This window comes from Lissotriton vulgaris, chromosome 2_1 (assembly GCF_964263255.1).
Source record: "Lissotriton vulgaris chromosome 2_1, aLisVul1.2, whole genome shotgun sequence".
Classification (NCBI taxonomy): domain Eukaryota; kingdom Metazoa; phylum Chordata; class Amphibia; order Caudata; family Salamandridae; genus Lissotriton; species Lissotriton vulgaris.
This window is the reverse complement of record NC_141687.1, coordinates 277,152,112-277,179,460: the sequence shown is the minus strand read 5'-3', so window position 1 is coordinate 277,179,460 and position 27,349 is coordinate 277,152,112.

The following is a 27,349-nucleotide window of genomic DNA, read 5'->3' as shown; positions in this document are numbered from 1 at the left end:
AACTAGGCCTGGGTGGAGTTCACAGAGTTCCGATGGAACTCCGCGAAGTGACAAAAATCTCTGCTGCACTCCATGTACTTCCTCAAGCAGCAGAATACGTTACGTTGTGCCGTTCGTGCTGATTTTTAGCCCTAGGTGTCTGTTCCGCGACGTGAAATCAGTGCGAATAGTACCACGCACAGTGCCAGTGGGAGATGCTCCTTTCTGCCATTCGAGTAGATGTTCTACTCTTGCAGCAGCTTCCTGAATGCGAACAAATGTTTTCTCAACGTGAGCGGTAGTGACCATCCGCAACCTCCCACATTAAGAAATCTCTCCGGGAGGTGGTCTGGATTAAGATTTTCGTTGGCGAGTGAGGAAATAACTCTGCACGCTACCTGGAGTGGGGATTGTGGAAAACTCCGCTAACTCTGCGAGCAGAGCGGAATTTCACACCTAATATCAACAGAATTGTGAGGTGCTGTTGAACAGATCCTCAAATATATGTTCTGATTATTTGAAAAACCAAGTACCTACATACATTACCTTTTTGAGTATTGCCTTTCCTGTAGCCTTAATGTATGTACCGCAAAAGCCATGACAGTTTTCCAGTTTATGGTAATAATAACAGAGACATTAAGGATTTGGTTGTAAAAGAGGACTTTCTAACAATCTCTTTTTTATTAACTTTATCATTTTTATCCAGGCCGGGGCTTTATATGCCCAGCAGATATAACATGCTCCAGGTACTCTACTCTTGGTTTACAGAAGTCACATTTGCACCTGCACAGTTCTAAATAGACATTGCACCCAACACCACATTCAGTCTGTCATCATACTGTTTCTGACTTTCTGAAAACACCAGGATATAATCCTGAAATGCTATCACACACTTTGAACAAACTTACATTTGCCACTGAAAACAGTTGCTTCTGATACCAACCCACACAGCTTTTGCTAAAACTGGAAGATGGTGTCTAGGGTGACAAATGCAGTAAGATGGCACAACCAGATTGTACGCTGATTTTAGATCTAATTTGGTGAAATACTTTGCGTGCCTAATCATTGCCAGTATGCCATCAATTGGCTGTGGTACGAAAAATCCACGAATATGGCATGATTTAAGACTTTGTTAATCAATCAAAGCTACATATCCATGCTTTTCTTACCAGCCGTGACAATGGGTGATAGCAACAATGTTTATTCATAGGTTCCCTTACACTTCCTCCACTCACATTATTTCAGAACTTTATTAAGTGGTAGCAGGATCACCAGCTAGTTAAGGTGTGTGCTTCTAAGTCTGTGAGAGGAGTGCACGTACATGCACACTCATTAGCTTGTGCTTCACTGATTGACGATCCTTCTTCATGTCAATAACGTGTTTGGATCCCTTTTTTGGGAAACGTCTTGATGCTTATCCAACAAAATATTAATGTCGCTGTCACACAAATAGTTGTTGTGGCCCTTTTCCATTAGTATCTCTTTGCAGCACAATCCTCATTCTGGGATGTGGCTTATGCTTTTTCCTCAATAGCCTATGGACACCTTGATGGAACAGTCTCAAATAGCTTGCCCTTTGTAAGATACAAACTCCTTACCATAAATACTTTAACCTTTAAAATCAACCCATGTTTTAGAATATCCAATTAGATACATTGCAAGTTAGCCACGTGCTGCAGGGCTCAAGATTTTATTCGAGTGTTTAAATGCCAAACCTGTGTAAAAGTACTGTCTTAAATAACAGTTAATCATTCTCCATAATCAATTTGCGATCTCCACAAACGGATCCTTGCATGAACTATCCACAGTAAAAACCATATTATTCAAAATCGTTTGCTGTATTATTTTTTTTTAGTCACCACACTAAACTTAGACTTCTTTGACACTGCATGACACACACAATCAAAATGATTCATGAGCCACAGTTCCTAGGGGTTGGGAATAGCTTGAAAATCTCTTCAAACTACACCTAAAACACCCACCGCCCAGTTTACCTCTCCCACCCTGTCTGCTTGGCACTTTCCAGGGATCACTGACAGAATATCGAAAGCAAAAATATAGGGCGGGCAGAATATCGAGTCAAAAATATTGATGACCAAAATATCGAGAAGGTAAGTGCAAATAGGTAAGTATAGATTTACTATTCTCAACTCCACATCTACGCACCTTGAAGATATATATATCATGAAGGTACATATATGTGGATTATAAATAGTAAAACTTTACTTATCTTAAGACACTTCCCTCTTAATATTCTTATCCTCTATATTTTTAGACAGAATATTTTGTCCCATGATATTTGTGCTTTGGATATTCGTTCAAAATACCTCCCTGCTCCACTTGTGAATTCTCAATGCTGTTCCAAATTTCCACTGGTTATAAAAGGGTGGAATTCTAGCCGGTCGATAATCTCTGCTGAATATTTTATACTAACACCTCATCTCTGAATGGCCATAGATGAGTTTCAATGAATTAATGAATGAACTAATTAATGAGGGTTTGTAGGGTGCACTGCTACTTGAAGGCGTCCTGATGCTGAGGAAAAAGAGTTGCTGGAGAGGAGATCCGAAGAGAGGGTTACAAATAGAAAAGACATGTTTTAAAGCGTGTGCCGAAAAGGTAGGGTTGTGTTGATATTGCAGTAATAGAGGAAGCACATTCTGTGATTTGGCTGCGAGGTAGGAAAAATGGTTCCCTCCCAGCTGACATATTTGGTGGTAGGAAAGCTGATCAGCTACTTGGCCTCTGATCTAAGACTGGGAAGAGGTTTAGCTAAAGAGAATTTTGCGCTGAGGTACGTAGGGCTGGAGTTGTGAAGAGCTTTGTGTACAAAACAGGGAGGTTTAAAGGAGAATTTGTTTAAAACTTTTTTATTGATTTTCAAACAAGTTACACATGTATGTCATCTACACTTGCAATAACTAGACACTGTATATTCATGATCATCACACACCATTTGATTGCAGTGGTCTTAGTAACAGCAAGTAGCAAGATACATGTTTCTTTGGTCCTATTTAACAGGGTGTAACACTCAGGCGAGTTTAGTTCCCGCAGGATCACAGATATGGTATTAACACTAATTGTGTTCAACATTTTACATCAATAAAAGGTACATCACGGTTGAAGCCCATCTTGTCTATTGTCAAGCACATCTGGATAATCCGAATGATTTCAACTGCAGTGTTGTCAATTCACTACATTAGCACAACGCTCTTACCAGGAGATCCATACATATCAGCAGTATGTATGTGCAGTACACTTCAAAATATGATATGGCCGAGATACCCGCCACCCCCTCTCAACACACTCCCCAAGGATGGGAAACCGGAAACAGTTCTGAACTTTTGGAAGACGGGAGGGAGTGACCCTCCCGGCCGTATTTATTAAAATATGAAACAAAATTAAAACATTAAAATAACAGTTTCATATTATGTACAATTTCATTACCACATTGCGATGTTTGGCTCACCTTAACATATTCTCTAATACAAAGGTTCTCCTAGCCGAACTAACATCCTACAAAAACATTAACTTGACATTTTGAAATTGTACATCCTAACGTTTAAGGGCCAACGGCAAGGTCGTAACCGGTGTCAAGATCCCTAAACCAGAAATATCCCCCTCACTTGTGAGGGGCGACCGCACAGAGGTGTACCTCAAGTGCAACTACCAATTTCCCTTGACTTGACGGGGGCCCCAATAAACTCGACGCCACTTAAAGGTCGTCCGAGGACTCGTGTGAGGTATCTAGAAGGTAGCGTAGACCCCCTCCCAAACCCCACACAACTTACCACATCTGCCGTCGCAGATATCCTGGCCCCGGGAAATTCCCCAGGAGGGGGCTGTAGCCCCTCCTACCCAGGAAGGGGCCTTGACCGCCTTTCCTTTCCTTTCGGCGTCCCATCCTTAGAAGGGACTGCCTACCCGTTGAGGGGCCAATGGCCACCTCCCTCGAGCGCTCCCATCCGTAATGGGTGACGCCCACTCATAGGGATCTACCAATTAGTGCTCACCGATCATGACCTTACCGCCACAGGCCGGATAGTTGACCGGCTATCCGGACCCCCCACACTCCTACCTAAAGGTCATGTCTTAAAGTCCCCAGCCAAGCTATCAGGTCTCCTATGAGTAACTCGTTCCCAACCCGGGACAAATGAACACCATCACCCAAATACATACTGTCCCCTATAATACAACCATGCGAAATAGAATGCAGTGTACCTGAACGGAACAATCGACTCACTTTATTATTAATCTTCCTTACTGAATGATTCAGAGCAGAAACTGAAAGAGCCCCCCGCCACACTTTTCGCGGGATCAAATGGGACCATGCGATTGTGCACCCTGGAACTCTTCTCGCTATCCAACTTACAGTGGAAAGCATTGCCTCAAGAAGTAGTCGTCTACCAGTGGACACCAAATCGTTGCCCCCGAGATGCACTATGACTATAGCCGGCGGTGACCTCGTCCGCCCTAACAAACCCTCAAAAAATGATTGAAATTGGTCAATACAGAGCCCGCCTTTTCCGTAGAAGGACACACTGTACCCGTATTCCCCAGCCACGTGAATCATGTCACCTGCTTTGAATACGTCCGCGGCCCGCCTCACGTATGAGTGGCCCACGACCCACACCTCCTTTTTCACAGCCGGTGATGTCTGACCGCTGACCCGGTGTTGGGTCGACTGCCCAGTCCGCCCCACCTCGTAGGCTTGCGCAACTGAAAAACCAAACAAAAACAAGAAGCGTGAGTACATCATTACAGCTTCACAACATGTGCAACCGCACATACCTTTTATAACAGTTCGAGGACCAACGCCCCACACGTTTAACTTGTTCGACATTCAGACCCCTGGCTGTAGCCTCAGTAGCAGCCCCTATCCGAAAGGAATGGGTCCCAAACTCGCCGGGGTTCAAGCCCGCAGCGGAAATTGACATCGCAAGCACCCGCTGAAACTGAAACCTCGTCAATGGGGTGGTGTCAGCGTGTCTCAACAAGGTCCCCCCCCATGATGCCACCCTTTGCGCTAAATATTCCTCTACGCAACTTACTGGGCACATGGAGGACCCGGGAATCCTTTGTATGATTATGCAGTCCCCCACCGCACCCTGGTCGGACTTGGACCTGACAAATGAGATGGACATTGTCTCCCCTCTGACCTGAACGTGCTCTCGGCACAGTCCCCCCGTCACATCCCGCTTGTTCCTCGCCACTAGTTCGCTTACCCGCATAGCCCCATGGAATGCTAGCGCAAAAGCGGCTCGGAATAACACTGTTTCATACTGGGATGAACACGTTGAAGGGAGTACAGATAGTAACAGGGCCAACCTATCCAGACCTATCGGGCGCCTTTCATCTACTCTGCGACCCTCAAGGCGTTGCCACCCACGTAGCGCTTTTTGTACAACGAAAGACGCTGTCGGGTCCTGGATCCCATAAGCCCTTGCCACAAAGGAAATGGCTGCCCGATGCCTCTGGGCCGTAGCCACAGATTTGCCTGCCTGATGTAAAGACAGTAAAAAATTTACCACCCACTCCTCCTGGCCCCAAAGCTCCTCTCCAGTAGTCCCCAAAAAGGCCAAATAGGAACGGAACGCCCCTTCATATGCCTTCCTTGTCCTGGGCGCTAAACTCTCTCCCACGAGGTTTCGTAGTTCGGGGCACCGAGAGACCAGAGAGCTTCGGGAAAGGGTGCCGCCACCGGGTCCGCTGTGGGCAGAAAACCCCAGAAGGCCTGCATACGGAAACGAGAAAGCGCATCAGCCGCTTGGTTCATCACCCCCGGCACGTGTCTTGCTTTAAATAGGACATTCAATTGCATACATAACAAGACAATTTCTTTGAGCAGCCTCAGGATCCATTTGCATCGTGCCGCCTGGCTATTGATACACTCAACCACGGTCATGTTATCAGACCAGAATACCACAGAGTGATCTCTCAACCCCTCCGGCCAAGTTTTCAGGGCCACCAGAATGGGGAACAGTTCAAGAAAAGCAATGTTACTCGTCAGCCCACCCTCATGCCACCATGACGGCCATTTTTGAGCTGACCATTGTGTGCCAAATATGGCGCCAAAACCAATGCTCCCTGCCGAGTCAGTCCACAGGCCCAGCTCCTCAGAGGATACCGCCGGTTTGTTCCAGACAACTCGACCATTGAAATCCGCCAGAAATGCTAACCAAATGCGCATGTCCTGGCGAACCTCGGCCGAAAGCCTCGTGCGATGGTGACCCTCCTTCAGGCCGACCATGGCCTGAGCGATCGAGCGGGAAAAGGGGCGGGCCATCGGCATTACTCTCAGGGCGAAATTCAGCTGTCCCACCAATTGTTGTAATTGCTGCAACTTAACCTTAGACAGACTAATACACGTTTCCAGGGATGCCCTGAACCTGAGCACTTTTTCTCTTGGTAAACGAAAACAACCCTCCTCCGAGTCGAGCTCGATCCCCAGAAACTCCAGGCAAGTCGAAGGACCCACTGTCTTACCAGGTGCCAATGGCACACCAAAATGATTCATTAAGGCACAAAATTCATTCAAGGCCTGACCACATTCCGGATCCCCGGCTGCCCCTAGAAACAAAAAGTCATCGAGATAATGCATAACCTGATGAAACCCCGTCTTCTTTGTGAAGACCCATTGCAGGAAACAACTGAACTGCTCAAAATAGGAACAAGATATAGAGCACCCCATTGGCATACATCTATCCATGTAATAGTGTCCCTGAAACATGAAACCAAGAAGACGCTGATCGTCTGGATGTACCGGGAGCAACCGGAACGCTGATTCGATATCAGATTTTGCCATCAGCGCACCGGGCCCTAGGCGATTCAATATGGCTACGGCCTCATCGAAAGATGCATACCGTACTGAACACACTGCCGGGTCTATCGCATCATTTACGGAAAGACCACGTGGGGCCGACAAATTATGTATCAGCCGAAACTCACCCGGGTCCTTCTTGGGGACCACCCCTAAAGGGGAACAAACAAAGTTAGCGACCGGTGGAACGTGAAACGGACCGGCGACTCGGCCTCGAGCCACCTCTTTCCCAATCTTCTCTTGTACCACGGTCGTGTGCTGCAAGACTGATATTTGGTTTTTACATTTCGCTAAACCCTGAAACTCCCCCACTGGGATGCGGAAACCATATGAAAACCCGTTCCGCAACACCCCAGCGGAAGCGTGATCCGGGTATTCGCTGAGCCAAGGAATCATTGCCATGGTATCAATCGGAGTAGGTAAAGGTGCCCCTCGGACTATTTCAGACCTGTTTGGCGCCTCCTCTACCCCCGTTATCACCCGTTTTGGCTCTGCACATGGACTCAGGATGGGACGCTTGCCCACACCCACTACATTCGTGCCTAAATTTGCATGACCCTTGGGGCCTCGTACATTTTCCCCTGTTAAAATTCCAACAACACCCCTTTTTACCTGTGGTGCCGTTCGGCCTGGAGTGGTATTCGTTACTCGCGCCTGATCGAAAGGGGGTCCCCGAATATTGGCGGGAGGACTCCCCCCCATTACTCCCCACCAATGGCAAATTCAACATACCAGTATCCGCCATTTTTGACCAAGACACAGAATCGTAACAATCCCAAGTTAAATTTTTATCATGTTCTTTCGCTTTTCTGAAAATATTATCGTAACAGAACCAATGATTGCCCCCGTGCGACACAGAATACCCCATGATCCGTGACTGATAGATCGGCAATTCAGACAGCAACTCTGGCCTACGTTCGCCCAGGATGGATGTAAAAATCCCCCATGCTTTGCCCCAATTGCCAATGTTTTCATTTACCTTGAAGGCGGCCATCTTTGCGCGCCAAACACCCGGATGCATGAGCTCCTTTTGGCTCTTAACATACTCCATCTCATAATGATCAGTAAGCAACGAGAAGATGTTTACATACTCATCTGCCCATATCTTCTCCTTAATAGCTAGAGGGACATGTTGACCCAACTTTTCCCTTCGTGACGGGGCAGACTCATCCCTCGCAATCGGCAATGGCCGCTTACCTGAACCGGAAGCTGTATCTGCGGCTGAGCCTGTCCCAGGTGGCTTTCCTCCTGCCGCGGCCGGCGCGATAACTGGCGATGCTGCCTTCGCCGCCTCCCTTGTTTCACGCAGTTGCCTCATCAAAACCCGTGCGTCATCAGCCGTGGCGCCCTCGTTATTTTCTCCCAACCACGCTGCTAATTGTGCTGCCAGCTCGGGCGGCATATCCTCGCCGGACACAGGGGTGACCACCACGGGAATCGGATTCCCCTCCGCCGGCACCGGAGTTGGCTCTTGGAGTGGGGTGCAGGGAACCGGGATGTCCCCTCCAGCTGCTCCCCTTCTGGGTCTCTTGCCTTTTCCTCCCGGAGCAGTTCCAGCCAACGGACGTTTCGGTCCCTCTTCGCCATCTTTCTCCGCCATTCGCTTCTTTAGGTCAGTCACCTCCTTCATAAGAACACGCAGCATCTGGTCGGTAGTCATTCGCTTTCCGACCTTCTTAGGCATTCTCCAACAGAGTATCTGTAAAACAAACAAGAAAGATTACCACACTCAAAATTGGCTCTTCGTTCCGTCTCGAGCTCACGTGCAGCGAGGGGGTGCAGCTTCAGAGCACAGGAACAAGAGGATGCGTTCTTGGCTTGTTGCTCCTTTTATCCATCTTCAGGGCGGGCGTAAACCCGCCCCTGCCTGCCCCTAGGGCGTGGCCGGCCGCGTCAGTGTCTAGGCCAGCCCACTCTAGGGCGGGAAAAAGCGCGCCCCGGCTACGCCGCTTCGGGCATACCAGCCGAGGCTCGCCTCCCGCCCACAAAATGGCTTCCCGGGGGGCTCGTGGTACTCAACCATACGTTCGGGGGGACCGAATGGTCGCCCCTTTCCAAAAGTCTATTACTCTGCTGCGGGATACGTCTGAGGGTGTTCTAATAAATAACATTTCAGTGGAGCCCAAATGTCCCTGGGTCTGGAGGCATTGGGGAGCAGTTCCGCATATATAGCAAGCTGCTCCTTACAATATACTAGATCGTCAATCCATACTTTGAACTTGGGCACCCTTCCCCTGCCCTAGTGGCATGCCACTCTCCTTTTGGCCATCAATAACTCAAGTGCCACGTATTTACGATGAGCCGCTTGCAGTGGTTTAACATAACCCAACAGGGCCATCAATGGTGTGGGCTCAATCTGTACATTTACCATCAGAGACAAAGCTTAAAAAACAAGTATCCAGTATATATGCACCTCCGGGCACTCCCACGCAAGATGCTGGAAGTCGGCCTCTGGGGCTCGACATCTGTCGCACCTGTCAGTATCCTTCAGTTTGTATCTATGCGTTCTGGCTGGGGTGTAATATAATCTGTGTAAAAATTTGTAGTGAATCATACGTAGTCTAATACTAGTTGACACCTGTTCAGTCTGTGATGAACAGTATTCCCACTGCTCATCCGTTATTACAAAACCCAACTCCAAATCCCAGCGTGTTCGTGCTAATGCGGACGGCTCCTCCCTCTGTGTGTGCACTGCACGGTATATTATTGATACTAGGCGGTTGGCTGTCGCACCCTGGAGAGCCAGTTGCAGGGGCACAAGTAACGGGGGCTCAGCTGGGAAGTCTGGGGTAAGAGAATGGACGCCCTGTCTGAGACGTATGTATAAAAAGGTGTCTAGTGGTGTTTGTTGCAAGCCCTGAAAAAACATGCTCAGGAGTTCGAAATTTCCCTTCATGGTACATGTCACCCCAAGTTTTAATGTGTGTTCACTCCATAAATGTATGAAAGATTGCTTCTTGAAGAAGGGGCATAGCGGGATAATACACAAGAGGCAGCAGCGGAGAATAGAGCATGGGGCATCCAGCATCCTACTTATACTAGCCCATGCTGCAATTGTACAGGTAACAGTAGTTGGCGTCTTGTCTCTGATGGGGAGTGTGTCGTACAATGCACTGTCAAAGGGAACAGGAAGTGCGAGCCAGTGCTCTGCCGCCACTTGGGGCATGTATCGCGGTTTATGTACCCAGAAGTATGCATAATGTGCCTGCGTGCTGATATAATACAATTCAAAGTTGGGTACCCCAAACCCCCCTTATGAGTAGGGCCTAATGAGAACATTCCATTGCAGTCTCGGGTGTTTTCCTCCCCATACCAATCGCGTCAGTTCCGATTTAAGCACCTTAAAAAACATAAGCTCCCAGGTGGAATGGTATATTCAGAAACAAATGGAGAAGTTGGGGTAGTATCACCATTTTAATTAGAGATACCTGTCCCGCCATGAAGAGTGGGAGTGTAATCCAACGAGAAATGTTGTTCGTTATGCACGTCAAGGATGTGTCATAATTAAGGCGCAACAATTTGTCCCTATCTCTCATGATACGGATGCCCAGATACCTCAGTTCAGCTTCACACCATTCCAATGGATAGACTAGTGGGAAGCGAATCATTGCAGTTGTGAGGGGAAAAATACAGGACTTACCCCAATTTATTTGAACACCAGAAATCCTCCCAAATACTATGAACTCCCTGAGGATAGGGTTTAGGTTGTGTCGCGGGTCTCATGCATATAGTGTGATATCATCCGCATATAGGAATATTAATATCTGACTTATTATACACCTCAATGCTTTATCCCGATGGTGCTGTCTCAACCTTGCCGCCAGCGGCTCAACGGAGAGTGCAAAAAGCAAGGGCAACAGGGGGCAGCCCTGTCTGGTACCTCTCGTGACTGGGAACGCCTGGGAGACCCTACCGTTAATAAGCACCTTAGCAACTGGTGAACATTACAACAGCTGTATCCAAGAGAGAAAAAGGGGTGGGAAGCCCATGCATGACATCACCCCAATTATTTAGTCCCACTCTATTGAATCAAATGCCTTCGTGGCATCTAAAAAGACAGCCGCCATAGGCAATTCAGAAGAGACGTCATTTAAGACTGTGAAAAGTATTCTCAAATTGTGAGAAGTTGCCCTTCTGGGAACAAAGCCTGACTGGTCGGGCAGAATCAAATTCTCCATAAGTAAACTGAGCCGTGTGGCAATGAGTTTGGCTAGTATTTTAACATCACAATTAAGGAGAGACAGAGGCCTGTAGGAGTCACACTGCTGTGGCATTTTCCCTGGTTTCAAAAGCAAGGTAATGAGTGCCTCTCTCATAGAGGGAGGGAGATGCCCCGTGTCCAATGTGTCTTTGTAGACTTCTGGTTTAAAGGAGATTCGTCTATGGTTTTGGAGGCACTGAAGAGAGAAAAGATGGCGCTCTACCTAAGTGTGTTTGCGTTTGAGTTTGGGGAAGTTCTCAAATCCAAAAGGTGCAGGTACGACCCTTAGAGTTGTTACATAGAAGTCATGAATCTCCCTTGCATTATGCTTTTTACAAAATAATCCTTGTTTCTTTAGTACTATGGCATGTGTACATTACAATGCTTCTCAAGTCTCTTCAGTACCTCCTCATAGTCATCATGTAATTCCCACTCTGGGGGTATACAAACGGGTAAATGTTCTAAAATATGTCATCCTTCCAATAATGTTCCAACATGCAACTTTTCTGCTGGTTTTATGGGAAACTATCCACGTCACCAGGGTAAATAATAAAAGCTGTAAACTTGCCCTTCGGTGCAATTGGCCCCCTCAATCACCCAGAAGCTGCAGGAAATGAGGAGGCATCACAACTGTCTCTGGTTGTCTTTGTGACCTCCTCAAGAAAAACAGAAACATGAAATGTACTTTATTCCAGCACATCCACTCCTTCTCAAGCTCTTGAAGCTGAAAATTACAGCGAGGATGAGACTTGTTTATCTAAAAGATCTCGCTACATCCCGCTACCTGTGCAGGGGGAGAGAGCCCCAGAAGGAGAGGCCTCTTGGAATGGCTCACTTTGACATATGCCTGTACCTTCGATCAACATTAGAGCTCAAATACCGTGGTGCTCACTATTAACTGGTGCACCCTTGCACAACACCTCCCATAAAGTGACTGGGTGGCTGTCCTGGCAGCCTTAGGCTTTCTTTCTATGTGCCAGGTAACATCATCCACCCATGATCGGCCATCTTCACGTGTGCCCAGTTCAAGACTCTCAGTGTTTCAACAGCATGAGCCGGGCATATCATGGGGTGAAGGAAAAACTGCTGGTGTGGGTCAGAAAAGGCACATAGTAAGAGGATTGCCCTTGAACCCTCTGCTCCAGGTGATTGTTACAACTGATGCCAGCAGCCTGTGATATGGGGCTATTGGGATCCCAGCCAGCACAGACGTACCGGTCTCATGGGGAAAGAGTGAGATCTTCCGTTTGGTGGCAGTGGCGGGGGTTTTAAGGGCACTCTAGGTTTACTTGCCCCAGTAACAGCCATTCAGGCACAGCTCAGGGGAAACTGGTTCTAGGGCAATGGTGGACTTCACTCGGGGTACATGAGTGGATAGAGGAACATGTACTGTCACTAGGAGCAATCCATATACAAAAGTGAGGAATGCTCTAGCGGGCACAGCCAGGTGCAGTCAATGGCGTAGGATAACACAATTGCTGATCAAGTGTAGATCTCAAGGTGATAAACTATGCATCCTGATGATAAACCAAACATCCTGGTAACAGAGCCCATAAAATTAATGGCTGAAATGCCATGGCCTTATGTCAAGTGTTAGCCTTTATTATGTTTGTGTGCGTTTCAGAAGAAAGAATTAAGCCAAGATTTACTGTTGTTTTGGTCGAGCTCTCATACAATGCTTAGTGACACTTAGGGCCAGATATATTAATATTTCATGCAACTCAATGAGCAAGACAACTTGCAGCAGTGCGGGAAGGGGAGGGGGCAGGAATGCCCCATATTTACCAATATATGCCGCATTCCTGCTCTTTGCCTGCGCTGGCGCCCAATTTGCTGCCTAGCCCCAACGCAGGTACCCTTACGCCATGGAGTAAGGGTGGATACATTGCACGCATGATTGATTTTGTCCATGAAGGAATACATTCATGCACAAAAAAACTATCCTTAGATGCTTTTTCCTCTTAGTGTGCTGCACTATGCAGCACACTTAGAAAGAGGAAACAGCAAGGAGCAATAAAGATGTTTCTCCTCATTGTGCCTCCCCTGGGAAGGCGTAGCATTTTGACACATTCCCAGGTTTACCAGTTTTGATATATCTGGAAATGCACCAAAAACCATGGGTGGATGCATGGGAACACCTATGCTCCACCCACGGAACGCCTTCCTAAAGCAGAGCAATGCAATGCAGCAATGTGCTCTTCCTTGCGTTACTCCACATTTACCAAGCAACGCAGGGCCACGCAAAGTGACTTTGCGTTGTGTGGTAAATCTGACTTAACTATTGCATTTCCCCTGCGACATCATGCGTGGCGCAAGGGAAAAGCATTACATGACAAATCTGGCCCTAAGTGACACAAACAGTAGAATTGTTTACCTGTCACTTGTAGAAGCATTCTTAAGCCATAAATGGACGAAACACTGCACAAAGGTCCAGATTTAATGAATGGTAATAGATCTTAGTGCATCAACTAAAGTCGAGAGGGAGCGTGAAAGGAGATAGCAGAATAACGGCATATCTACTAAGATGTGACGCTGTGTTTCTCTCCCCCATTCGCTGGCACATGTTTGGCTACCATACACCAATGCACACATCCTTACGTTATAGTGCAAAGGTGCGTGCGATCTACAAGGAATAGTTTTTGTATTGGAAGGGGACTCTTCCAGTGCCAAAACTCTTCTTCAACACTTTTCCTGCTTTGTACGTGTGCCGTCCAATGCGCCACGCATGGACCGTTGGCAAAATTAGGCGAAATTAAAACATTTCTACTCGTTATGTAATTTTGGTGCAAATCCATATAAAAATTGGATATAGAGACTTGCATCAAAACCCAAGGGCGATTGCATGGGAATGTCTATGCACCACCCATGGAACGCCGCCTTGACACAATGTAATGCAAAGTAGCTTATTGTGCAACTTTGCCTCATTTTGGGAAACCATCTAACACAAATCCTGATTTGTGTTGAATAGTAAAGCCCAACATAACACTTTTCGTTGAGTTTGCATTAAAAAAGTAACACAGATCTGGCACAAAACGTTAGTAAATTTGAGCCCAGGTGACTCAAACAAGTGCATCATTTACCTTTTGTGAGTCAGAGAACTTTAAGCCCTAAGTGGCCCAATCACTGCACTGATGGCCAGTATTACAAAGCAGTCATGTAACGCAGAAAGTCATGTGTGAAAGGGAGATAACAGAACATTGCCATATCTACTAAAATGTCTGCTCTTCTCTGTAGTGACCTCTCCAGCCCCGTAGAATGCAAATGACTACACCACACATGGATCTCTGTAGTGCATGTCTTTATTCTACAGAGTGCAACCGTTAACTGACTCACAATATATCATCAATGTAATTTAACCACACCTCGACACACCCCAATGCTTACATCATTCCTACTGAGTCCTTCAGGGACCTGAAGGGTCCTGCTATACAAATATATACAAGACACTACATCTCCCTTCTTGTCAAATAAAAAATACAAATTTTGCATACATACAATCAGAGCTCCTCAATGAATCATCGAGGCACTCAAATTAGCCTTCCAAATCTCATCATGTGAGGTTTGGAGGCAAAGCAGAGGTGCTTGCACCGGGTGCAGGTGATGCATGGGCAAGTGCATGACTCTTGGTGGACAGACATCAGTACGGTTCTATGGAGCCGACGAACATCTAGACAGGAGTTTGAAGTGCAATGAGTCTCTGAAAGTGTACTTTCCTGGAATGTTGATCGGTCACCATATTTCCTTTGCATCAGATTTGCACATCCGCTTTTGCTTGACCAATACTTGGTATCCCTCTTTGAAGACCATATCCTGAGTACCTCAGCATTCATCTGCATAGGTTTTCATCTTCGATTTGTACAAAGAATTTGTTTTGTGTATTCCGTCAGCGGACCTTGTCTGAGTCCATTGTGGCAGTTTCATGCCCATGACTCTACCGAACATCAAGGTGGCAAGGCTTTCACCTGTTGTGGAGTGAGGAGTGGACGTGTATGCCTGAAGGGCCTAACACAGAGCAGATCAGAGGTCACTTTCTTCCAGCGCATTGCGCTGAACCACTCTCTTTAGGGTGCTTAGGAAACGTTCGACAACCCCGTTTAAGATTGGGTGGAACACCCCATGTTGCAAAAACATAATTCAGTACCCCAATGACATTATCATGTGTAGTGGACAACTTGTCTTCGGTGAGTATTCATCAATTATTACCATGAGATTATGCCCATTATTGAGGGGACCGCAGAAATCAACAGCAATCCGTTCCCAAGCGCATTTCAGAAGATCGGACATGGTTTATGGGTGCTGCGTTGCTTTGGGAGACAGACAGTTACACAAGTGACAGGCCTTTAATTCTATTTCAACACTCTTTATCAAGGTGAGAAAACCACATTGGGTCTTGGAGAGCTCTCTTAGTTGCGACAATGCCACAATGACTCATGAGCCAGTTCAATAACTTGTTGTCCAGAATGACGATCCTCGTACATCGGAGTATAAATGCCTTCTTTGGTAACATAAAGTTGTTCTCTGACATTTTTAAACTTTTGATATTCAAAGTCATCCATCAGTATTGCTGTGAAATAATGTCTTTGAGAATAATCATATCTCGATCTGCGTCCATCGCAGTCAGAACTTGTTCTAATGATCGAGCAGCAGGCCTGCTGAATTTCACTATGAAATTCACATAGGCCTCAGCTTCTTTAGATACTGTATCATGACACTGCAAAGGCACTTGTGAAAAGTTGTAAGTGGGATTTTGATCTTTCCCAGGCCGGTGCTCATAAGTTTACGCATACTCTTGCAGTCTCAAACTCACCTCTCATTAGTGGGGCATCTTGGCTTTTGGATTCCCAAAAATGGTGAGCAATGCCTGGTGGACAATGACAAGGGTGTAATGTTTTCCGTATAGAAACACATGGAAGTTTTCACCAGCCCACACCATAGCTAGGCTCTTTTCAGATTGGGAATAAGCATGTTCAGTTTGTGGCAGACTCATGTTCGCATAAGCCACAATGTGTCTCTGTACATTTTCACGACTGTTGTGCTTATTGCACCGAACCCTTCCGGGCTTGCATGGACCACAATCACAGTACACAATTTTTGATCAAAATAGGCCATTTGAGTAGGGTTCTCAATTGCATGTTTGATTTGGTCGAAGCTGTGATCACATTCATAAGACCACCTGAACACATCGTTCTATTTTGTCAAGTCTCTCAATGGTGCACTGACCATGGCAAAATCACAAATGTACCTGGAACAGTAACTGGCCATGCCAAGGAAGGACCACAGCATGATCACATCCTATGGGGGACTAGTGGATGATAAAGCTTGTACTTTGGCCGGGACTGGTGTCATTCCACCTACAGAGAAAACATGTCCAAATATTTTGAGCTTTCTTTTGTGAAACTCACCCTTTTTTTCATTATTATACCTGCATCAGCAAGTAAACTGCAGACTTGTGTCAGTGCTCTGTGTTGGGCAGGCACCTATCGATGACTTTGAGATGTACGGCTTCTTCATCGTTGAATTTGTTGAGCTTGCAATGCTAGATGAGAGTATCAAGTCTTTCAGCAAATTCATCCATCGTTTCCCCAGCTTGCTGTCTAGCTTAGTTGAAGATGTAACTTTCATAGCCGACCTTCAGCATTGGATTGAACTTGACCTCTAGAGCTACTTTAATCTGTTGGTGATAGATTTTGTCAGCTTGTGGTATTTTCTTTATCGCTTCTTTCCCTCCATCACCTGCAAGGTTCATTAAGTATTTGATCACATTCTTGTGATTTGTTTCTTCTAGTGCATTAATGAAATCATCAAACTTCTCAATCCAGGCAGTCCATCTGTCACCAATATTCAACTTTTGGCAGGGTCCAATGGAAGCAAAAGTTTCAGGAAAGTGGTGGCATCATAATGACCTTTCAAACTTCCTGCTGTTGACAGCAGGGCTCACTTTGGCTTCGCCTGCTGCCACTAGGACCTGCTCCATTCATACCATCTTTAGGCCCCAGCTGCATGCTTGCACCAGTGTTGTCGCAATCGCCATGATCTCATATGGCCTCTTTTTCATCTTTGTCGGACAGTGTTGAGATCATATCTTGCATATGTTCATCACTGCTCTCAAGCTCATGCACTGTATCTGTCTTCACTGCCTTTAGTCTTTCTCGTTATGAACACTTGAAAGTTCGAAGTTGTGTGATGGTGCAGTACCTCTTCTTTTTGTCTTTCCAGCACGACGAAGGTGACTGAATTTTCTATAGGGCCTTCTTCAAAAATCTCGTTCTGGTTGGAGTGGCGATTTGACTCCACATACACCAACCATTGATCGTCACTTCAACTGAGGTATATGTGGCACACACAAGCAGTTTGCTGCTCTTGGAAAACTCTCTGGGAGAGCACTCTAGGATCTTCGGGTTATAGATCCCCTGACTCGTCGCCAGTTGTAGCGCCTTGCCAGCCTGGTGGCATGCAAATGGAAAGAGCACACATCTTTATTCTTCAGAGTGCAATCCATTAACTGACACGCAAAACCTCCCCAATTTTATTTAATACAATTAGACACCCCAACGCTTTCGTCATTCCTATGGAGTCTGTCAGGGACCAGAAGGGTCACGCTATATTAACATAATAGCTGTACCCTGCCACGCTTTGCTGTGGCTCAGTTTGGTTAAACGGAAGAGAAAGAAAAGAGAAAGCTCACGTTTCTAATATGTTTAATTTCACAATGCTTGTGGGCACACAATATGTTTTTGTGACTATTGTCACCTTGTGTATATATAAACATGCGCTAATGTTGCAAAGTGAACCAACTCATCCCCGCTCCCTCCATCCACTTTCCGGTCTGCCATCCTGACACCAACTCTTCATCCTAATATATGTAGACTACTGTCTCTATGTGTCCTTTCTTAATGTTACAAAGTAAACCAACTCCTTCCCCCTCCCTCCACCCACTTCCCGGTCTGCCATCCTGACACCAACTGTCCATCCTAATATATGTAGACTATTGTCTCTATGCATCCCTTGTAGTTGTTGCGCAGCAACCAAATTGATATGGTCTGTTCAGCCTTTCGATTAAAAACACGCTCGTATTCGAATCCAACGTTGTGTATATATAAACAAGTGCTAATGTTGCAAAGTGAACCAACTCCTCACCCCTCCCTCCACCCACTTCCCGGTCTGCCATCCTGACACCAACTGTCCATCCTATGTAGACTATTGTCTCTATGCGTCCTTTCTTAATGTTGCAAAGTGAGCCACCCCCTCCCCCCTCCCTCTACCCACTTCCCGGTCTGCCATCCTGACACCAACTGTCCACCCTAATATATGTAGACTATTGTCTCTATGCGTCCCTTGTAGTTTTTGCCCAGCAACTAAATCGATATGGTCTGTTCAGCCTTTCGATTAAAAACATGCGCGTATTCGAATCTAACGTTGTGTATATATAAACACGCGCTAATGTTGCAAAGTGAACCAACTCCTCCCCCCTCCTTCCACCCACTTCCCGGTCTGCCATCCTGACACCAACTGTCCATCCTACTATATGTAGACTATTGTCTCTATGCGTCCCTTGTAGTTTTTACCCAGCAACCAAATCGATAGGGTTTGCTCGGCCTTTCGATTAAAAACACGCGTGTATTGGACATGCGCGTATTCTAATCCCACGTTGTGTATATATAAACACGCACTTAATCGAATCCAACGTTGTGTCAACATTTCAAATCAATCAGTGAAGAATTTTCGGAGATTTAAGATTTTGAACAAAGGAACATTGACATTTTTATGTGTCTTTTCGGGCTTTTGAATAAAAACACGCGCGTATTTGACACACGCGTATTGGAATCCAACGTTGTGTATATAAAAACACCCCCCTATTCGAATCCAACGTTGTGTCAAAATTTCAAGCAATCGGTGAAGAACTTTCGGAGATTTGTGATTTTGAACAAACGAACATTTACATTTTTCTTTATATAGATAAATAAAAGACACTACATTCTCCTCTCTCACTGCACTGGTGTACTTCTGGCAGCCAAGCTCCAACGCACACATCCTGCACTTTAGTGCAAGTTCTTGTGTGCTTTCTAAAGCATAGATTTTGTACTGGAAGGACTTCCTTCCAGTCCAAAAACTACATTTAGAGCTTTTCCCACTTGTATGTGTGTTGTGCAATGCAACAATGCATGACACATTTAAAGTAGAAAAAACAAGGAGAAATTAAAACATTTTTCCTAGTTGTGCCTGCCTTGAGGAGGCATAGGATTTTGGCCAAATTCCTGTGTATGGTTCTTTTGTATATAGGGTTTTTCGGCAAAACCTGTAGGTGGTTGCTTGAGAACACCCATGCACCAGCGATGGAACGCTTCCTTGGCGCAAAGCAGCACATTGCACAACTTTGCTCTACTTTGAGAAACTATCCAACACAAATCCTGATTTGCATTGGTGTCAAGTTTGTGTTACAAAAGCACAAAGCATTAGTAAATCAGTTGACACGAACAATAGCATCATTTAACTTTCATGCTGCAAAGCATTTTTGCAGCATAAATGGAAAAGAGCGCAGCACTAAATCACATTCTGTTGCATACCGCGAAACACCCAATAAGTCATACAAAGTGGACAAACAGGGCAGCAACAGGGAGTGTACCTGTGGGATTCTACGCAAACAACTGCGTTCGCGCATTTTATCATGAATTAGCTTTGCATAGAATTCTAACGCCATATGAAAAAAAAGGGACGAACAACAGATAAATGGAAATCATGTAATATTTCCCTGCATAATGGTCATTGTTTGCGAAAAAAATATTACTCATCTTCCTTTGAGCTTCCGTTGGACCGTAGTTTGTGAGAAGAGAATTTACTTTTGAGGATGAATTTCGAGTACTCAACTCAGGAAAGGCACCGCTCGCCATGGCTTTGTTCCGTAGCAAACACTGCATTATTTGTGTTTTTGAATCCAATGATAAAATCATGGATGCATGATGTGTCATGAATGCAGCGCAGCGCAAATTTTGCTCATTCTCGCAATGTAACGCGAGATTTTTGCCCAATGTTGAGGGTGTCTTGGTAAATCTGAACCATGGGCGGACAAGAATACCTATTTCAGACAGCACTGGGGTTTGTTTTTTGTCTACGAGCAGTTGGTAAAAACAAAAACAAAACGGCACACTTCGAAACCATAGTTGTTTCTTAGAAGAGTTTTCGTCAAATCCAGGAATTGCATCATTTGCTATTTGGAACATAACTGTGTTTGACCATTTCAGCCAGAGCGGCCATTATTGTGCTGTAAGCCCCCTCTGCTGGCCGGAGGTCAGGCTACTCTGCTCTGTGCTCTAAGGCCTGGTTCTCTGCTGTTCAGTCAGATGAGAATACTTCTAGGTTTCTGCCGTAGTGGCCTTTTCTGTTTTTACAAACACTTGATTGATTTACAAGACATAATTGTCTTTTAAATACTCGTGTGGAATGGTTGTCTATAAATAGCGTTGGGTGATTGCAGGGAACGGTGTGGGGGGGGGGGGGGGGGGGGAGGGGGAAGGGGGTGAAGGGTGCGTTAAGGAGAAGACTGTCGCTGTCTGCACTTCATGCAGAGTTATGTGTTTTTTTTGCAGTTTTATATAGCGCGAACACGGCGCCAAGGTATTGGAACCCTTTCATGAGCACCAGGGGGCATATTATCAACAACTAGCGATATTTATCGCTAAATAAGCTTAGCGACAATTTTTCTATCGCCGTGCATCGCCGAATTTTATCGTAGAGATAACGTGCTATTAGCAACATTTATCTCCAATGCGATAAAATATCCAGCGATAACGGCTTAATGCGTGAGTATCGCTGGAAATCCAGCGATATTCAGGCATTAACGCCAATAGGGTCTTAATCTGAATATCCAACTCCCATTGGATATACGGGTTAAGAAGTGGTCTTTCAGCGATATTCGCACTTAGCGAAAAAAAATTCATCACTACGCCTGCGTTGATAATAGGGGATTGCAATGTTAGCGACTGCTTTCAGTCGCTAACAGGTTGGGTACGCCCACTTTGCATGTCATTAGCGATAAATATCGCTGACATGCAAAGCGGGCCCCAAACTGCTTGTTATCACCTAAAATCTGGCGCTAACTGATGTTAGCGACAGCTTGCTAATAGGGAGATGAAATTATCACCTCTTTGCGGCCGAAAACGGCCGCAAAAGCGGCGATAATTTCATATCGCCTGCCTTGGTAATATGCCCCCAGGTTCGTTACACAAGCATGCATTATTTTGTTTGGTAGCCAGGGGCGATTAAAGGATTTATTTGCCCAGAATCACAGGAAATTGAGCCGACTCCGAGGCTCGAACCAGGTTTCCCAGTTCCAAAGTCAGCAGCTCTGACTGTAAGCCACATACTTTCTCAAGCTCTCTTGGGGGCATATCATCAAGCTGCAGCGATAATTATTGCTGGCCGCACTCAGCTTGAAACATTTTATCGACGGCTATCGCTGATAATTATCGCCATGCTAGCGCTGTATTAACAACGCATAGCGCAATGGCGATAATTATTCCAGCGATAGCGGTGTTTTCCATGGAACATCGCTGGTTTTTCAGCAATGTTCCATGGAAAACGGCAATAACCTTGCTGATACGACCCTGTTGTCGTATCAGCATACTCCACCCCCAATGGTAAGTATACCTAAGTCAGCATTTTTGCATTTTTTAACGTCTGCAAAAATGCGTGGGCCTCCTTGTAAATATTGCGATGTGCACATCACCGATAATTTACAAGGAGTACTGCCCAATGACGCCCACTTTGCATCTCATTAGAGATGCAAAGTGAGGCGTCGGGAAAACGGGTGCTAACATGCGCTAATGCATGTTAGCATCCCCTTGCAGAAAGGGCAATGTCATTTTCGCCGCTTTTTAGGCTTTTAAAGCCAAAAAAGCAGCGAAATGGCCCTTGATATTATGCACCCAAACTATTCAAGATGGAGACTTCTTGTGACCTCGCCAAAAATATGAGCATTCATGCATGGCAAGACAGTGCCAAAGTCGCATAAGTCTGAGTATGGCTTGATGGGCGAGCACGTGAAGATTAACTTGAGGCTTTGGTGAGTGGAAACATGGATGGGTGCGGGGAAAGATGAAGGCGCGGAAGTGTGGATGGTAAATTGCATGGGATGGCAGGATGCTCTGGTGAATGAATACATTGATGGATTGGTGGATGCCTGTATAGGAGAGTTTGTCTGGGTCTGGAAGGATGGATCCATGCTCAGAATGATGGACAGATGGATGGGTGGGAGGATGGATGGCTGGATGAATAGATGAATGGATGGAAGATTGAATGATGTTCTGGTGAATGCGCACATGGACAGGTGGATGAGTGAAAGGGACCCGTCCGGGTGAGAAGCACTCGAATGCAAGCATGCAAAACAGCATTTCAGTGGTATGAACGGATCAGGCATGTCCGATACTATTCACAGCTCAAGTCATGTCGCTTGACGCGTTTCGAATTTTCTTCTTCAGAGGCTTGTTGACTTCGAATAAATGCGCGTTCTGGCAACGCCCCTTTTAAATGCACGCCCTGGATGGGCTGCTCATCTGTGCATTCTGGACTTTGTAGTCAGAGCGAAACACCAATGTTACTGCAGTTATTGTTCTAAGCCCTAGGATGGGCTTTAGAATGCACAGGTGAACAGCCCATCCAGGGCGTGCATTTAAAAGGGGCGTGGCCAGAACGCGCATTTATTCGAAGTCAACAAGCCTCTGAAGAAGAAAATTCGAAACGCGTCAGGCGACATGACTTGAGCTGCGAATAGTATCGGACATGCCTGGTCCGTTCATACCACTGAACTGCTGTTTTGCATGCTGGCATTCGAGTGCTTCTCACCCGGACGGGTCCCTTGTAGCACTATATATATATATATATATATATATATATATATATATATATATATATATATATATATATATATATATATATATATATATATATAATGTACTATTCCCACTCAGTCTCTGCAACAGTAGGAAAAGCATTAGATTTTAGAGGAGTAACTTTTACTATTCTTCAGTACTGAATCTTCCCCGTTATCATGGTGGGAGTCCCATGGTAATAATAACAAGCAGTGCTATACATAAACATTAGCAACAGTAGGGAAACCAAGCGAAATTGTTAACCAATTCACGTTATTTAAATAGAACCAAACTTCAACTATTCAGAGACCAGACCCTGAAGTACTCTTCCACTGCAGGGCCACCATTCGTCAGATTTCTAACCACACGGTATGTGTGAGCGAGTTTGCCTGAGCTCTGCTCAGTTCCTGTGCTTTAGTCACCTTTTGACCTTTTTTCCTTCTTCCACAAGACATTGTGGAAGATGGAAAAAAGGAAGAAGGGAAAGAGACATTTTACCTACTAACAACTCTGAGGTACAATTGTTAAATCTTTCAACAGAGCATCATGTCAGAGGGATCTAAAAAGAGGCTTTTCAGTCCTTGTAAATCTTATGGAAACCTGCTAAACACAGGGGATTACATGACGTCTCTCATCTCAACCTCTTAAACACTTACTTCCACAAGGTAGCAGAGTGCCATTACCAATTCAAAGTACTTCCCTTTGAGCTACAATCATCTCCCGGGTTTTCACAAAATGCATGGCTATCGTGATGACATTCTTGAGAAGAAAGGGTCATGAGATGTTTCCATACCTTGACGAATGGCTTGTCAAGAGGCACATATTCTGCTCATCAAGAAAGTCATCCTTAGCCTTTCTTCAGCTGTTCAACAGTTTGGGTCTAAACTCTGAAGTTGAACAGAGAGAAGCCTACACTAATACCATCCCTATCTTCGGTGTTCCTGGGAGCATTCTGGATACAAAGGTATCTAAAGCTTATCCAACTATGGAGAGAATTCAAAGTATAATGGAAATAACAGCTTCACTTTCAAGAAAAGAGTACACTTCTGTTCAGACGTTCAAGTTAATGTTAAGAATGATGTCTTCTTGCATTCCACTGATTCCAAATTGTCGTCTACACATGAGACCATTGCAGAAGAATAAGACAAACCATTGAAACAAACCCAAGGTACGTTTGAGGACATAGGGGGTAATTACGATGGCGGACGGACTTCAGTCCGTCTGCCATCAGGTCGGGTAGTTGGACTGCCCACCTACAAGCCGTGAAGGTCGCATTTGCTATCTTTAACATTGCGGCGGGTGCTGCTAGCTGCAGCACACGCTGCAATGTTAAAAATGCACTGTTTATGTTTCCCAGCACTACGTGGCAGGCCATGGTGTAGGGAAATGTAAGGGGTCACCATAGGTGTTCCCCAAGTGCAAATCCAAACCCCTGCAGGCAATTCCCACCAGCCTTTCCATGGCGGGGGAACCGCCATGGAAAGGCTAGAGGCGAGCCACCATTCTGAGGATGTGGGTGCGTCCAAAAGCCAATCATAATGATTACCTCTGTCAGGCCCATGCCGTCGGGCTCCCTGCCCACCAGCACACCGCCTGCCATCACAATATGGCGGCGGTGAATGGTCTTACAATGGCGGTGAACCCACCACCGACAGCCTGTTGATGGTGGGTTCACCTCCATCATAAACAGACCCATGGTCACTATTACCCCAACTATGAAGCTAGGTCATGGTGGGGAAAAAGGGAAAATATCTATCTGGGCCTTTCATTCATAATGTTGCATTCCCATTTTGTGATGACGATTGATGGTTACATAGTAGGTTGGGGAGCTCACATTCATGAAACTGGAAATTCAAGGAAAGTGGTCCTTTCAAGAGTCCAAAATTCACATCGATCTTCCAGAGTTAAATGCTGTTTTCCCAGGTCTACAATATTTTCTTTCCAGAAGTTGCAATTCATCTGTCTTATTGAGGATGGACAATACCACAACCATGTTCTATCTCACCAAGCAAGGGGGAAAAAAGTCAAAGAAACTGTCCTGTCAAGATCAGCAAATATGAAAATGGTTAATTACCCACAACATCTCTTTAACAGTGGAGCAGATTCTCTGAGCAAAACTTCGAAACAGTGTCACAAACTGGAAATTAACCAGGAGCAGTTGCTTCAGGTCTTCAAACAGTGGTGAACCCCAAATCTGGATTTGTTTGCAACCAATCAAAACAAGAAGTTAAACATTTTTGCAAGCAGATTTCCTCGTCTTTGAGGTATGCATTTCTAAAAGCCTGGACCGGAATGTTAGCTTATGCTTTTCCACATTTCTCTGTAATCCCAAAGTTATTCAGAAAATGAAGCACGAACCGTGCCGCCTCATTCTGATGGTTCCAATGTGGTCAAGGCAATATTGGTATACAGAGCTTCTTCTATCAGTATGCCCACACATTCAATTCTCACCTGTGGCGAATCTCATTTCCATGAACAAAGTTCAGATTTTTCATCCGCAAATACAGTCACTCAGTTTATCAGCTTGGCTCTTCACGACAATGTTTTGATTGCGGAATATTCCACAGGAATGTAAATCAGTTCTGGAGCAGTCATGCGCCATGGCCAAAAGTAAATACTACTGCGCAGAATGGAAAAGATTCTGCTATTGCTGTATCAATATTAATCTACATCCCTTCAAATCTTCTCTGGAACAGTTGCTGCCTCACCTTCTACATCAAGCTGAGTCTGGCCTAGCACGTTCTTCATTTAAAGTACATTTAGCAGCAATTTTGAAAATTTGGAGAAAGAGAGAAGACTTTTCTTTGTGGTCTAATAAACTAATTAAGGAATACATGGAAGGACTGTTCAGAGCTTTTCCTCCTCTGAAACTTCATCCGGTATCCTGGGAGTTAAATACAGTCCTATCACAGCTCATCAAAGGCCTATTTAAATCTATTCATAAGGTGGACATAAAATATGTATCGTGGAATATGGTCTTTCTCCTGGCCCTAACTTCAGCAAGAGGAATAAGCAAAATTCAATCTTTTATAGTTGCAGAACCTTTCTTGCAATTCAAGGATGAAAGAGTGATATTGAGAACTAATCCCAAGTTCATTCTGTAAATCCCAACTTCGTTTCATTTGAATGACCCATTTATGCTCTCCACTTTTTATAAAAATCTTTCATCTAGAGCGGAAAAAGCTTAACATTCTCAGGTAAGCTTAACATTCTCTGGTAAGCTTAACATTCTCTGGATGTCTGACCATGTTTAAAATATTATATAGACAGAACAAATACTTTTATATAGTCTGACCAGCTTCTTATATCTTTTGCCCCACCTACGAAGGGCTATGCTTTGTCAAGGAGCAGTATATCTCGTTGGGTTTCTTCAGAGATTACTTTTTGCCACAAAAAAGCAGGAAGGCCACTGTCAGCAAAGGTTATGGCAAATTCTACTAAAAAAGTGGCTGTGTCCATAGCACTGTTTGCTGGAGTGTCACTACCGGATATTTTCAGAGCAGAAAAGTTGACTAATGTCTATACATTCACCAGGCATTATTGTTTGGACTCATTGTGTAAGGCTGACAAGGCCATTGTACAGGCAGTAATATGGTGCAATTTTCAGGATGGTATTATTATTGCCTACATTTCCCATTTTACAATGTTTTTTGTAGAGATTTTCATGTTTGAAATATTTACAAGTTTGTCTTTTTCTATTGATAGTTGACTTCTTACTCCATGTTTATTTCTTTATACATGAGTGGTTTTGCCATACCCACCACCTCTTTTCTCTGTGGTACTGCTTGTTAGTTTGATTCAAGCATGTGAATCTATGAACGTTTCAATACTGAAGAAAAGCAAGTAACGTACCTGCACACTGTGGTTCTCCAGTATTGATTTCTTTTATAGATTCACATGCGACTCTCCCACATCCCTTTAGGACTCAGCACACTTTATACCTCCTATATTATTCTCAATGTGAATTGGTTAACAATGTCACTTGCTTTCCTTATGACTGCTAATGTTTATGTAAAGCACTGCTTGGTATGATTACCATTGAACTCCCACCATGACAATGTGGAAGATTCAAGCATGTGAATCTATGAAAGATATCAACACGGGTGAACCACAGCGTTGAGGTCGATATTTTGGTTTTTCCCACTCCAAACAGCTCAACAGTAGAGAAGTGCTGGACTCTGGTATGGTAAAATTTACTATTCTCATTCCAGTCTGTGAAACAGTAGGGAAAGCAATGAATTTTGGAGGGATGGAATTTACTATTCACACTCCAAACAGCACAACAGTAGGAAAAGTGTTGAATGCAAAGAGGTAAATTTTACTATTCATAATGCAGTCTAAACAAGAGTAGGGAAAGTACTTCACTTCAAATACATGACATATATAAGTAACATCATGAATGTAGAACACATTATTAATTAACATATATATGTATATATATATATATATATATATATATATATATATATATATATATGATATAAA